The sequence below is a fragment of the Acanthochromis polyacanthus genome, chromosome 6 (genome assembly GCF_021347895.1).
Source record: "Acanthochromis polyacanthus isolate Apoly-LR-REF ecotype Palm Island chromosome 6, KAUST_Apoly_ChrSc, whole genome shotgun sequence".
NCBI lineage: Eukaryota > Metazoa > Chordata > Actinopteri > Pomacentridae > Acanthochromis > Acanthochromis polyacanthus.
The window spans coordinates 32,182,251-32,196,721 of record NC_067118.1 but is presented as its reverse complement, the minus strand read 5'-3'; the positions used below and the strand labels follow the sequence as shown (position 1 = coordinate 32,196,721).

Here is a 14,471-nt window from a genome sequence, read left to right as displayed (position 1 = left end):
GCCAGCCAGTCACTCTACCCACTGAGCTACACTGCTTGGCCTTTCTCACTCACTCCTATACTCCCTATCTCACTCACCCACTGAGCTATACTCCCTATCACACTCACCCACTGAGCTATACTCCCTATCTCACTCACTGCTATCCTCCCTATGCCAATCTCACTCACTCACACCTGGAATCGATCCCCAGCCTCCCGGGTGCCAGCCAGTCACTCCACCCACTGAGCTATACTCCTTGGCCTTTCTCACTCACTCCTACACTCCCTATCACACTCACCCACTGAGCTATATTCCATATCTGACTCACCCACTGAGCTATCCTCCCTATGCCAATCTCACTCACTCACACCTGGAATCGATCCCGAGCCTCCCGGGTGCCAGCCAGTCACTCTACCCACTGAGCTGTACTTCTTGGCTTTTCTCAGTCATTCCTATACTCCCTATCTCACTCACCCACTGAGCTATACTCCCTATCTCACTCACTGCTATCCTCCCTATGCCAATCTCACTCACTCACACCTGGAATCGATCCCCAGCCTCCCGGGTGCCAGCCAGTCACTCTACCCACTGAGCTATACTCCTTGGCCTTTCTCACTGACTCCTATACTCCCTATCACACTCACCCACTGAGCTATACTCCCTATCTCACTCACCCACTGAGCTATACTCCCTATCTCACTCACTGCTATCCTCCCTATGCCAATCTCACTCACTCACACCTGGAATCGATCCGCAGCCTCCCGGGTGCCAGCCAGTCACTCTACCCACTGAGCTATACTCCTTGGCCTTTCTCACTCACTCCTATCCTCCCTTTCTCACTCACCCACTGATGCGATACTCCCAATCTCACTCACTGCTATCCTCCCTATGCCAATTTCACTCACACCTGGAATCAATCCCCAGCCTCCCGGGTGCCAGCCCGTCACTCTACCCACTGAGATATACTCCTTGGCCTTTCTCACTCACTCATATACTCCCTATCACACTCACCCACTGAGCTATACTCCCTATCTCACTCACTGCTATCCTCCCTATGCCAATTTCACTCACTCACACCTGGAATCAATCCCCAGCCTCCCGGGTGCCAGCCAGTCACTCTACCCACTGAGCTATACTCCTTGGCCTTTCTCACTCACTCCTATACTCCCTGTCACACTCACCCACTGAGCGATACTCCCTATCTCACTCACCCACTGAGCTATACTCCCTATCTCACTCACTGCTATCCTCCCTATGCCAATCTCACTCACTCACACCTGGAATCGATCCCCAGCCTCCCTGGTGCCAGCCAGTCACTCTACCCACTGAGCTATACTCCTTGGCCTTTCTCACTCACTCCTACACTCCCTATCACACTCACCCACTGAGCTATACTCCCTATCTTACTCACTGCTATCCTCCATATGCCAATTTCACTCACACCTGGAATAAATCCCCAGCCTCCCGGGTGCCAGCCCGTCACTCTACCCACTGAGATATACTCCTTGGCCTTTCTCACTCATTCCTATACTCCCTATCTCACTCACCCACTGAGCTATACTCCCTATCTCACTCACTCACTGCTATCCTCCCTATGCCAATCTCACTCACTCACACCTGGAATCGATCCCCAGCCTCCCGGGTGCCAGCCAGTCACTCTACCCACTGAGCTATACTCCTTGGCCTTTCTCACTCACTCCTACACTCCCTATCACACTCACCCACTGAGCTATACTCCCTATCTCACTCACTGCTATCCTCCATATGCCAATTTCACTCACACCTGGAATCAATCCCCAGCCTCCCGGGTGCCAGCCAGTCACTCTACCCACTGAGCTATACTCCCTATGCCTATCTCACTCACGACTATACTCCCTTTGCCTATCTCACTCTACCCACTGAGCTATACTCCTTGGCCTTTCTCACTCACTCCTATACTCCCTATCACACTCACCCACTGAGCTATACTCCCTATCTCACTCACCCACTGAGCTATACTCCCTATCTCACTCACTGCTATCCTCCCTATGCCAATCTCACTCACTCACACCTGGAATCGATCCCGAGCCTCCCGCGTGTCAGCCAGTCACTCACTCTACCCACTGAGCTATACTCCCTATGCCTATCTCACTCACGACTATACTCCCTTTGCCTATCTCACTCTACCCACTGAGCTATACTCCTTGGCCTTTCTCACTCACTCCTATACTCCCTATCACACTCACCCACTGAGCTATACTTCCTATCTCACTCACGCACTTAGCTATACTCCCTATGCCAATCTCACTCACTCACACCTGGAATCGATCCCCAGCCTCCCGGGTGCCAGCCAGTCACTCTACCCACTGAGCGATACTCCTTGGCCTTTCTCACTCACTCCTATACTCCCTATCACACTCACCCACTGAGCTATACTCCCAATCTCAATCAACCCACTGAGCTATACTCCTTGGCGTTTCTCACTCACTCCTATACTCCCGATCTCACTCACCCACTGAGCTATACTCCCTATCTCACTCACTGCTATCCTCCCTATGCCAATTTCACTCACTCACACCTGGAATCAATCCCCAGCCTCCCGGGTGCCAGCCAGTCACTCTACCCACTGAGCTATACTCCTTGGCCTTTCTCACTCACTCCTATACTCCCTATCACACTCACCCACTGAGCAATACTCCCTATCTGACTCACCCACTGAGCTATCCTCCCTATGCCAATCTCACTCACTCACACCTGGAATCGATACCCAGCCTCCCGGGTGCCAGCCAGTCACTCTACCCACTGAGATATACTCCTTGGCCTTTCTCACTCACTCATATACTCCCTATCACACTCACCCACTGAGCTATACTCCCTATCTCACTCACCCACTGAGCTATACTCCCTATCTCACTCACTGCTATCCTCCCTATGCCAATCTCTCTCACTCACACCTGGAATCGATCCCCAGCCTCCCGGGTGCCAGCCAGTCACTCTACCCACTGAGCTATACTCCTTGGCCTTTCTCACTCACTCCTATACTCCCTATCACACTCACCCACTGAGCTATACTCCCTTTCTCACTCATCCACTGAGCTATACTCCCTATCTCACTCACTGCTATCCTCCCTATGCCAATCTCTCTCACTCACACCAGGAATCGATCCCCAGCCTCCCGGGTGCCAGCCAGTCACTACCCTCTGAGCTATAATCCCTATCACACCCACCCACTGAGCTATACTCCCTATCACACTCACCCACTGAGCGATACTCCCTATCTCACTCACTGCTATCCTCCCTATGCCAATCTCACTCACTCACACCTGGAATCGATCCCCAGCCTCCCGGGTGCCAGGCAGTCACTCTTCCCACTGAGCTATACAATTTGGCCTTTCTCACTCACCCACTGAGCTATACTCCCTTTCTCACTCACCCACCCACTGAGCGATACTCCCTATCTCACTCACCCACTGAGCGATACTCCCTATCTCACTCACTGCTATCCTCCCTATGCCAATCTCTCTCACTCACACCTGGAATCGATCCCCAGCCTCCCGGGTGCCAGCCAGTCACTCTACCCACTGAGCTATACTCCTTGGCCTTTCTCACTCACTCCTGTAATCCCTATCACACTCACCCACTGAGCTATACTCCCTATCTCACTCACCCACTGAGCTATACTCCCTATCTCACTCACTGCTATCCTCCCGATGCCAATCTCACTCACTCACACCTGGAATCGATCCCCAGCCTCCCGGGTGCCAGCCAGTCACTCTACCCACTGAGCTATACTCCTTGGCCTTTCTCACTCACTCCTGTAATCCCTATCACACTCACCCACTGAGCTATACTCCCTATCTCACTCACCCACTGAGCTATACTCCTTGGCGTTTCTCACTCACTCCTATACTCCCTATCACACTCACCCACTGAGCTGTTCTCCCTATCTCACTCACTGCAATCCTCCCGATGCCAATCTCACTCACACCTGGAATCGATCCCCAGCCTCCCGGGTGCCAGCCAGTCACTCTACCCACTGAGCTATACTCCTTGGCCTTTCTCACTCACTCCTGTAATCCCTATCACACTCACCCACTGAGCTATACTCCCTATCTCACTCACCCACTGAGCTATACTCCTTGGCGTTTCTCACTCACTCGTATACTCCCTATCTCACTCACCCACTGAGCTATACTCCCTTTCTCACTCACCCACTGAGCTACACTCCCTATCTCACTCACCCACTGAGCGATACTCCCAATCTCACTCACTGCTATCCTCCCTATGCCAATCTCTCTCACTCACACCTGGAATCGATCCCCAGGCTCCCGGGTGCCAGCCAGTCACTACCCTCTGAGATATAATCCCTATCACACTCACCCACTGAGCGATACTCCCTATCACACTCACCCACTGAGCTATACTCCCGATGCCAATCTCACTCACACCTGGAATCGATCCCCAGCCTCCCGGGTGCCAGTCAGTCACTCAACCCACTGAGCTCTACTCCTTGGCCTATCTCACTCACCCACTGAGCGATACTCTCTATCTCACTCACTGCTATCCTCCCTATGCCAATCTCTCTCACTCACACCTGGAATCGATCCCGAGCCTCCCGGGTGCCAGCCAGTCACTCGTCCCACTGAGCTATACACCTTGGCCTTTCTCACTCACTCCTATACTCTCTATCTCACTCACCCACTGAGCTATACTCCCTATCTCACTCACCCACTGAGCGATACTCCCCTTCTCACTCACTGCTATCCTCCCTATGCCAATCTCACTCACTCACACCTGGAATCGATCCCCAGCCTCCCGGGTGCCAGCCAGTCACTCTACCCACTGAGCTATACTCCTTGGCCTTTCTCACTCACTCCTGTAATCCCTATCACACTCACCCACTGAGCTATACTCCCTATCTCACTCACCCACTGAGCTATACTCCTTGGCGTTTCTCACTCACTCCTATACTCCCTATCACACTCACCCACTGAGCTGTTCTCCCTATCTCACTCACTGCAATCCTCCCGATGCCAATCTCACTCACACCTGGAATCGATCCCCAGCCTCCCGGGTGCCAGCCAGTCACTCTACCCACTGAGCTATACTCCTTGGCCTTTCTCACTCACTCGAATACTCCCTATCTCACTCACCCACTGAGCTATCCTCCCTATCTCACTCACCCACTGAGCTATACTCCCTATCTCACTCACTGCTATCCTCCCTATGCCAATCTCACTCACTCACACCTGGAATCGATCCCCAGCCTCCCGGGTGCCAGCCAGTCACTCTACCCACTGAGATATACTCCTTGGCCTTTCTCACTCACTCATATACTCCCTATCACACTCACCCACTGAGCTATACTCCTTGGCGTTTCTCACTCACTCGTATACTCCCTATCTCACTCACCCACTGAGCTATACTCCCTTTCTCACTCACCCACTGAGCTACACTCCCTATCTCACTCACCCACTGAGCGATACTCCCAATCTCACTCACTGCTATCCTCCCTATGCCAATCTCTCTCACTCACACCTGGAATCGATCCCCAGGCTCCCGGGTGCCAGCCAGTCACTACCCTCTGAGATATAATCCCTATCACACTCACCCACTGAGCGATACTCCCTATCACACTCACCCACTGAGCTATACTCCCGATGCCAATCTCACTCACACCTGGAATCGATCCCCAGCCTCCCGGGTGCCAGTCAGTCACTCAACCCACTGAGCTCTACTCCTTGGCCTATCTCACTCACCCACTGAGCGATACTCTCTATCTCACTCACTGCTATCCTCCCTATGCCAATCTCTCTCACTCACACCTGGAATCGATCCCGAGCCTCCCGGGTGCCAGCCAGTCACTCGTCCCACTGAGCTATACACCTTGGCCTTTCTCACTCACTCCTATACTCTCTATCTCACTCACCCACTGAGCTATACTCCCTATCTCACTCACCCACTGAGCGATACTCCCCTTCTCACTCACTGCTATCCTCCCTATGCCAATCTCACTCACTCACACCTGGAATCGATCCCCAGCCTCCCGGGTGCCAGCCAGTCACTCTACCCACTGAGCTATACTCCTTGGCCTTTCTCACTCACTCCTGTAATCCCTATCACACTCACCCACTGAGCTATACTCCCTATCTCACTCACCCACTGAGCTATACTCCTTGGCGTTTCTCACTCACTCCTATACTCCCTATCACACTCACCCACTGAGCTGTTCTCCCTATCTCACTCACTGCAATCCTCCCGATGCCAATCTCACTCACACCTGGAATCGATCCCCAGCCTCCCGGGTGCCAGCCAGTCACTCTACCCACTGAGCTATACTCCTTGGCCTTTCTCACTCACTCGAATACTCCCTATCTCACTCACCCACTGAGCTATCCTCCCTATCTCACTCACCCACTGAGCTATACTCCCTATCTCACTCACTGCTATCCTCCCGATGCCAATCTCACTCACTCACACCTGGAATCGATCCCCAGCCCTCCCGGGTGCCAGCCAGTCACTCTACCCACTGAGCTATACTCCTTGGCCTTTCTCACTCACTCCTATACTCCCTATCACACTCACCCACTGAGCAATACTCCCTATCTGACTCACCCACTGAGCTATCCTCCCTATGCCAATCTCACTCACTCACACCTGGAATCGATCCCCAGCCTCCCGGGTGCCAGCCAGTCACTCTACCCACTGAGATATACTCCTTGGCCTTTCTCACTCACTCATATACTCCCTATCACACTCACCCACTGAGCTATACTCCCTATCTCACTCACCCACTGAGCTATACTCCCTATCTCACTCACTGCTATCCTCCCTACGCCAATCTTACTCACTCACACCTGGAATCAATCCCCAGCCTCCCGGGTGCCAGCCAGTCACTCTACCCACTGAGCTATACTCCTTGGCCTTTCTCACTCACCCACTGAGCTATCCTCCCTATGCCAATCTCACTCACTCACACCTGGAATCGATCTCCAGCCTCCCGGGTGCCAGCCAGTCACTCTTCCCACTGAGCTATTCTCCTTGGCCTTTCTCACTCACTCCTATACCCCCTATCTCACTCACCGACTGAGCTATACTCCCTATCTCACTCACCCACTGAGCGATACTCCTTGGCGTTTCTCACTCACTCCTATACTGCCTATCACACTCACCCACTGAGCTGTTCTCCCTATCTCACTCACTGCAATCCTCCCGATGCCAATCTCACTCACACCTGGAATCGATCCCCAGCGTCCCGGGTGCCAGCCAGTCACTCTACCCACTGAGCTATACTCCTTGGCCTTTCTCACTCACTCGAATACTCCCTATCTCACTCACCCACTGAGCTATACTCCCTATCTCACTCACTGCTATCCTCCCTATGCCAATCTCACTCACTCACACCTGGAATCGATCCCCAGCCTCCCAGGTGCCAGCCAGTCACTCAACCCACTGAGCTATACTCCCTATCTCACTCACTGCTATCCTCCCTATGCCAATCTCACTCACTCACACCTGGAATCGATCCCCAGCCTCCCGGGTGCCAGCCAGTCACTCTACCCACTGAGCTATACTCCTTGGCCTTTCTCACTCACTCCTGTAATCCCTATCACACTCACCCACTGAGCTATACTCCCTATCTCACTCACTGCAATCCTCCCGATGCCAATCTCACTCACACCTGGAATCGATGCCCAGCCTCCCGGCTGCCAGCCAGTCACTCTACCCACTGAGCTATACTCCTTGGCCTTTCTCACTCACTCGGATACTCCCTTTCACACTCACCCACTGAGCTATACTCCCTATCTCACTCACCCACTGAGCGATACTCCCTATCTCACTCACTGCTATCCTCCCTTTGCCAATCTCACTCACTCACACTTGGAATCGATCCCCAGCCTCCCTATCTCACTCACCCACTGAGCTGTACTCCTTGGCGTTTCTCACTCACTCCTATACTCCCTATCACACTCACCCACTGAGCTATACTCCCTATCTCACTCACTGCAATCCTCCCGATGCCAATCTCACTCACACCTGGAATCGATCCCCAGCCTCCCGGGTGCCAGCCAGTCACTCTACCCACTGAGCTATACTCCTTGGCCTTTCTCACTCGGATACTCCCTTTCTCACTCACTGCTATCCTCCCTTTGCCAATCTCACTCACTCACACTTGGAATCGATCCCCAGCCTCCCGGGTGCCAGCCAGTCACTCTACCCACTGAGCTATACTCCTTGGCCTTTCTCACTCACTCCTATACTCCCTATCACACTCACCCACTGAGCTATACTCCCTATCTCACTCACTGCTATCCTCCCTATGCCAATCTCACTCACTCACACCTGGAATCGATCCCCAGCCTCCCAGGTGCCAGCCAGTCACTCTACCCACTGAGCTATACTCCTTGGCCTTTCTCACTCACTCCTATACTCCCTATCACACTCACCCACTGAGCTATACTCCCTATCTCACTCACTGCTATCCTCCCTATGCCAATCTCACTCACTCACACCTGGAATCGATCCCCAGCCTCCCAGGTGCCAGCCAGTCACTCTACCCACTGAGCTATACTCCTTGGCCTTTCTCACTCACTCCTATACTCCCTATCACACTCACCCACTGAGCTATACTCCCTATCTCACTCACTGCTATCCTCCCTATGCCAATCTCACTCACTCACACCTGGAATCGATCCCCAGCCTCCCAGGTGCCAGCCAGTCACTCTACCCACTGAGCTATACTCCTTGGCCTTTCTCACTCACTCGAATACTCCCTATCTCACTCACCCACTGAGCTATACTCCCTATCTCACTCACTGCTATCCTCCCTATGCCAATCTCACTCACTCACACCTGGAATCGATCCCCAGCCTCCCAGGTGCCAGCCAGTCACTCAACCCACTGAGCTATACTCCCTATCTCACTCACCGCTATCCTCCCTATGCCAATCTCACTCACTCACACCTGGAATCGATCCCCAGCCTCCCGGGTGCCAGCCAGTCACTCTACCCACTGAGCTATACTCCTTGGCCTTTCTCACTGACTCCTATACTCCCTATCACACTCACCCACTGAGCAATACTCCCTATCTCACTCACCCAATGAGCTATACTCCCTATCTCACTCACTGCTATCCTCCCTATGCCAATCTCACTCACTCACACCTGGAATCGATCCCCAGCCTCCCGGGTGCCAGCCAGTCACTCTACCCACCGAGCTATACTCCTTCGCCTTTCTCACTCAGTCCTATACTCCCTTTCTCACTCACCCACTGAGCGATACTCCCAATCTCACTCACTGCTATCCTCCCTATGCCAATCTCACTCACTCACACCTGGAATCGATCCCCAGCCTCCCGGGTGCCAGCCCGTCACTCTACCCACTGAGATATACTCCTTGGCCTTTCTCACTCACTCATATACTCCCTATCACACTCACCCACTGAGCTATCCTCCCTATGCCAATCTCACTCACTCACACCTGGAATCGATCCCGAGCCTCCCGGGTGCCAGCCAGTCACTCTACCCACTGAGCTATACTTCTTGGCCTTTCTCACTCATTCCTATACTCCCTATCTCACTCACCCACTGAGCTATACTCCCTATCTCACTCACTGCTATCCTCCCTATGCCAATCTCACTCACTCACACCTGGAATCGATCCCCAGCCTCCCGGGTGCCAGCCAGTCACTCTACCCACTGAGCTATACTCCTTGGCCTTTCTCACTGACTCCTATACTCCCTATCACACTCACCCACTGAGCTATACTCCCTATCTCACTCACCCACTGAGCTATACTCCCTATCTCACTCACCCACTGAGCGATACTCCCAATCTCACTCACTGCTATCCTCCCTATGCCAATTTCACTCACACCTGGAATCAATCCCCAGCCTCCCGGGTGCCAGGCCGTCACTCTACCCACTGAGATATACTCCTTGGCCTTTCTCACTCACCCATATACTCCCTATCACACTCACCCACTGAGCTATACTCCCTATCTCACTCACCCACTGATCCATACTCCCTGTCTCACTCACTGCTATCCTCCCTATGCCAATCTCACTCACTCACACCTGGAATCGATCCCCAGCCTCCCGGGTGCCAGCCAGTCACTCTACCCACTGAGCTATACTCCTTGGCCTTTCTCACTCACTCATATACTCCCTATCACACTCACCCACTGAGCTATACTCCCTTTCTCACTCACCGACTGAGCTATCCTCCCTATGCCAATCTCACTCACTCACACCTGGAATCGATCCCCAGCCTCCCGGGTGCCAGCCAGTCACTCTACGCATTGAGCTATACTCCTTGGCCTTTCTCACTCACTCCTATACTCCCTATCTCACTCACCCACTGAGCTATACTCCCTATGCCAATCTCACTCACTCACACCTGGAATCGATCCCCAGCCTCCCGGGTACCAGCCAGTCACTCTTCCCACTGAGCGATACTCCCTATCTCACTCACCCACTAAGCTATACTCCCTATCACACTCACCCACTGAGCTATCCTCCCAATGCCAATCTCACTCACTCACACCTGGAATCGATCCCCAGCCTCCCGGGTGCCAGCCAGTCACTCTACGCATTGAGCTATACTCCTTGGCTTTTCTCACTCACTCCTATACTCCCTATCACACTCACCCACTGAGCTATACTCCCTATCTCACTCACCCACTGAGCTATACTCCCTATCTCACTCACCCACTGAGCGATACTCCCAATCTCACTCACTGCTATCCTCCCTATGCCAATTTCACTCACACCTGGAATCAATCCCCAGCCTCCCGGGTGCCAGGCCGTCACTCTACCCACTGAGATATACTCCTTGGCCTTTCTCACTCACCCATATACTCCCTATCACACTCACCCACTGAGCTATACTCCCTATCTCACTCACTGCTATCCTCCCTATGCCAATCTCACTCACTCACACCTGGAATCGATCCCCAGCCTCCCGGGTGCCAGCCAGTCACTCTACCCACTGAGCTATACTCCTTGGCCTTTCTCACTCACTCATATACTCCCTATCACACTCACCCACTGAGCTATACTCCCTTTCTCACTCACCGACTGAGCTATCCTCCCTATGCCAATCTCACTCACTCACACCTGGAATCGATCCCCAGCCTCCCGGGTGCCAGCCAGTCACTCTACGCATTGAGCTATACTCCTTGGCCTTTCTCACTCACTCCTATACTCCCTATCTCACTCACCCACTGAGCTATACTCCCTATGCCAATCTCACTCACTCACACCTGGAATCGATCCCCAGCCTCCCGGGTACCAGCCAGTCACTCTTCCCACTGAGCGATACTCCCTATCTCACTCACCCACTAAGCTATACTCCCTATCACACTCACCCACTGAGCTATCCTCCCAATGCCAATCTCACTCACTCACACCTGGAATCGATCCCCAGCCTCCCGGGTGCCAGCCAGTCACTCTACGCATTGAGCTATACTCCTTGGCTTTTCTCACTCACTCCTATACTCCCTATCACACTCACCCACTGAGCTATACTCCCTATCTCACTCACCCACTGAGCTATACTCCCTATCTCACTCACTGCTATCCTCCCTATGCCAATCTCACTCACACCTGGAATCGATCCCCAGCCTCCCGCGTGCCAGCCAGTCACTCTACCCACTGAGCTATACTCCTTGGCCTTTCTCACTCACTCCTATACTCCCTATCACACTCACCCACTGAGCTATACTCCCTATCTCACTCACTGCTATCCTCCCTATGCCAATTTCACTCACTCACACCTGGAATGAATCCCCAGCCTCCCGGGTGCCAGCCAGTCACTCTACCCACTGAGCTCTACTCCTTAGCCTATCTCACTCACCCACTGAGCGATACTCTCTATCTCACTCACTGCTATCCTCCCTATGCCAATCTCTCTCACTCACACCTGGAATCGATCCCGAGCCTCCCGGGTGCCAGCCAGTCACTCTACCCACTGAGCTATACTCCTTGGCCTTTCTCACTCTCTCCTATACTCCCTATCACACTCACCCACTGAGCTATACTCCCTTTCTCACTCATCCACTGAGCTATACTCCCTATCTCACTCACTGCTATCCTCCCTATGCCAATCTCACTCACTCACACCTGGAATCGATCCCCAGCCTCCCAGGTGCCAGCCAGTCACTCTACCCACTGAGCTATACTCCTTGGCCTTTCTCACTGACTCCTATACTCCCTATCACACTCACCCACTGAGCAATACTCCCAATCTCACTCACCCAATGAGCTATACTCCCTATCTCACTCACTGCTATCCTCCCTATGCCAATCTCACTCACTCACACCTGGAATCGATCCCCAGCCTCCCGGGTGCCAGCCAGTCACTCTACCCACCGAGCTATACTCCTTCGCCTTTCTCACTCAGTCCTATACTCCCTTTCTCACTCACCCACTGAGCGATACTCCCAATCTCACTCACTGCTATCCTCCCTATGCCAATTTCACTCACACCTGGAATCAATCCCCAGCCTCCCGGGTGCCAGCCCGTCACTCTACCCACTGAGATATACTCCTTGGCCTTTCTCACTCACTCATATACTCCCTATCACACTCACCCACTGAGCTATCCTCCCTATGCCAATCTCACTCACTCACACCTGGAATCGATCTCGAGCCTCCCGGGTGCCAGCCAGTCACTCTACCCACTGAGCTATACTTCTTGGCCTTTCTCACTCATTCCTATACTCCCTATCTCACTCACCCACTGAGCTATACTCCCTATCTCACTCACTGCTATCCTCCCTATGCCAATCTCACTCACTCACACCTGGAATCGATCCCCAGCCTCCCGGGTGCCAGCCAGTCACTCTACCCACTGAGCGATACTTCTTGGCCTTTCTCAGTCATTCCTATACTCCCTATCTCACTCACTGCTATCCTCCCTATGCCAATCTCACTCACTCACACCTGGAATCGATCCCCAGCGTCCCGGGTGCCAGCCAGTCACTCTACCCACTGAGCTATACTCCTTGGCCTTTCTCACTGACTCCTATACTCCCTATCACACTCACCCACTGAGCTATACTCCCTATCTCACTCACCCACTGAGCTATACTCCCTATCTCACTCACCCACTGAGCGATACTCCCAATCTCACTCACTGCTATCCTCCCTATGCCAATTTCACTCACACCTGGAATCAATCCCCAGCCTCCCGGGTGCCAGGCCGTCACTCTACCCACTGAGATATACTCCTTGGCCTTTCTCACTCACCCATATACTCCCTATCACACTCACCCACTGAGCTATACTCCCTATCTCACTCACCCACTGATCCATACTCCCTATCTCACTCACTGCTATCCTCCCTATGCCAATCTCACTCACTCACACCTGGAATCGATCCCCAGCCTCCCGGGTGCCAGCCAGTCACTCTACCCACTGAGCTATACTCCTTGGCCTTTCTCACTCACTCATATACTCCCTATCACACTCACCCACTGAGCTATACTCCCTATCTCACTCACCCACTAAGCTATACTCCCTATCACACTCACCCACTGAGCTATCCTCCCAATGCCAATCTCACTCACTCACACCTGGAATCGATCCCCAGCCTCCCGGGTGCCAGCCAGTCACTCTACGCATTGAGCTATACTCCTTGGTCTTTCTCACTCACTCGTATACTCCCTATCACACTCACCCACTGAGCTATACTCCCTATCTCACTCACTGCTATCCTCCCTTTGCCAAACTCACTCACTCACACCAGGAATCGATCCCCAGCCTCCCGGGTGCCAGCCAGTCACTCTACCCACTGAGCTGTACTTCTTGGCTTTTCTCAGTCATTCCTATACTCCCTATCTCACTCACCCACTGAGCTATACTCCCTATCTCACTCACTGCTATCCTCCCTATGCCAATCTCACTCACTCACACCTGGAATCGATCCCCAGCCTCCCGGGTGCCAGCCAGTCACTCTACCCACTGAGCTATACTCCTTGGCCTTTCTCACTGACTCCTATACTCCCTATCACACTCACCCACTGAGCTATACTCCCTATCTCACTCACCCACTGAGCTATACTCCCTATCTCACTCACTGCTATCCTCCCTATGCCAATCTCACTCACTCACACCTGGAATCGATCCCCAGCCTCCCGGGTGCCAGCCAGTCACTCTACCCACTGAGCTATACTCCTTGGCCTTTCTCACTGACTCCTATACTCCCTATCACACTCACCCACTGAGCTATACTCCCTATCTCACTCACCCACTGAGCTATACTCCCTATCTCACTCACTGCTATCCTCCCTATGCCAATCTCACTCACTCACACCTGGAATCGATCCGCAGCCTCCCGGGTGCCAGCCAGTCACTCTACCCACTGAGCTATACTCCTTGGCCTTTCTCACTCACTCCTATCCTCCCTTTCTCACTCACCCACTGATGCGATACTCCCAATCTCACTCACTGCTATCCTCCCTATGCCAATTTCACTCACACCTGGAATCAATCCCCAGCCTCCCGGGTGCC

General features: G+C 53.1%; 1 long non-coding RNA gene across 1 annotated transcript in view; it reads right to left on the bottom strand.

Annotated features, from left to right (window-relative positions):
* The window catches only part of LOC127534321 (uncharacterized), a 60,812-nt gene that overhangs the window by 15,655 nt on the left and 30,686 nt on the right, over nt 1–14,471 (bottom strand). Inside the window, exons 8-11 of the long non-coding RNA XR_007942399.1 lie at nt 11,222–11,734; nt 8,132–10,503; nt 5,208–6,937; nt 1,597–2,029 (exon numbers count right to left, since the gene is read on the bottom strand). This is a non-coding gene — a long non-coding RNA (uncharacterized LOC127534321). The remainder of the gene's footprint in view (nt 1–1,596; nt 2,030–5,207; nt 6,938–8,131; nt 10,504–11,221; nt 11,735–14,471) is intronic.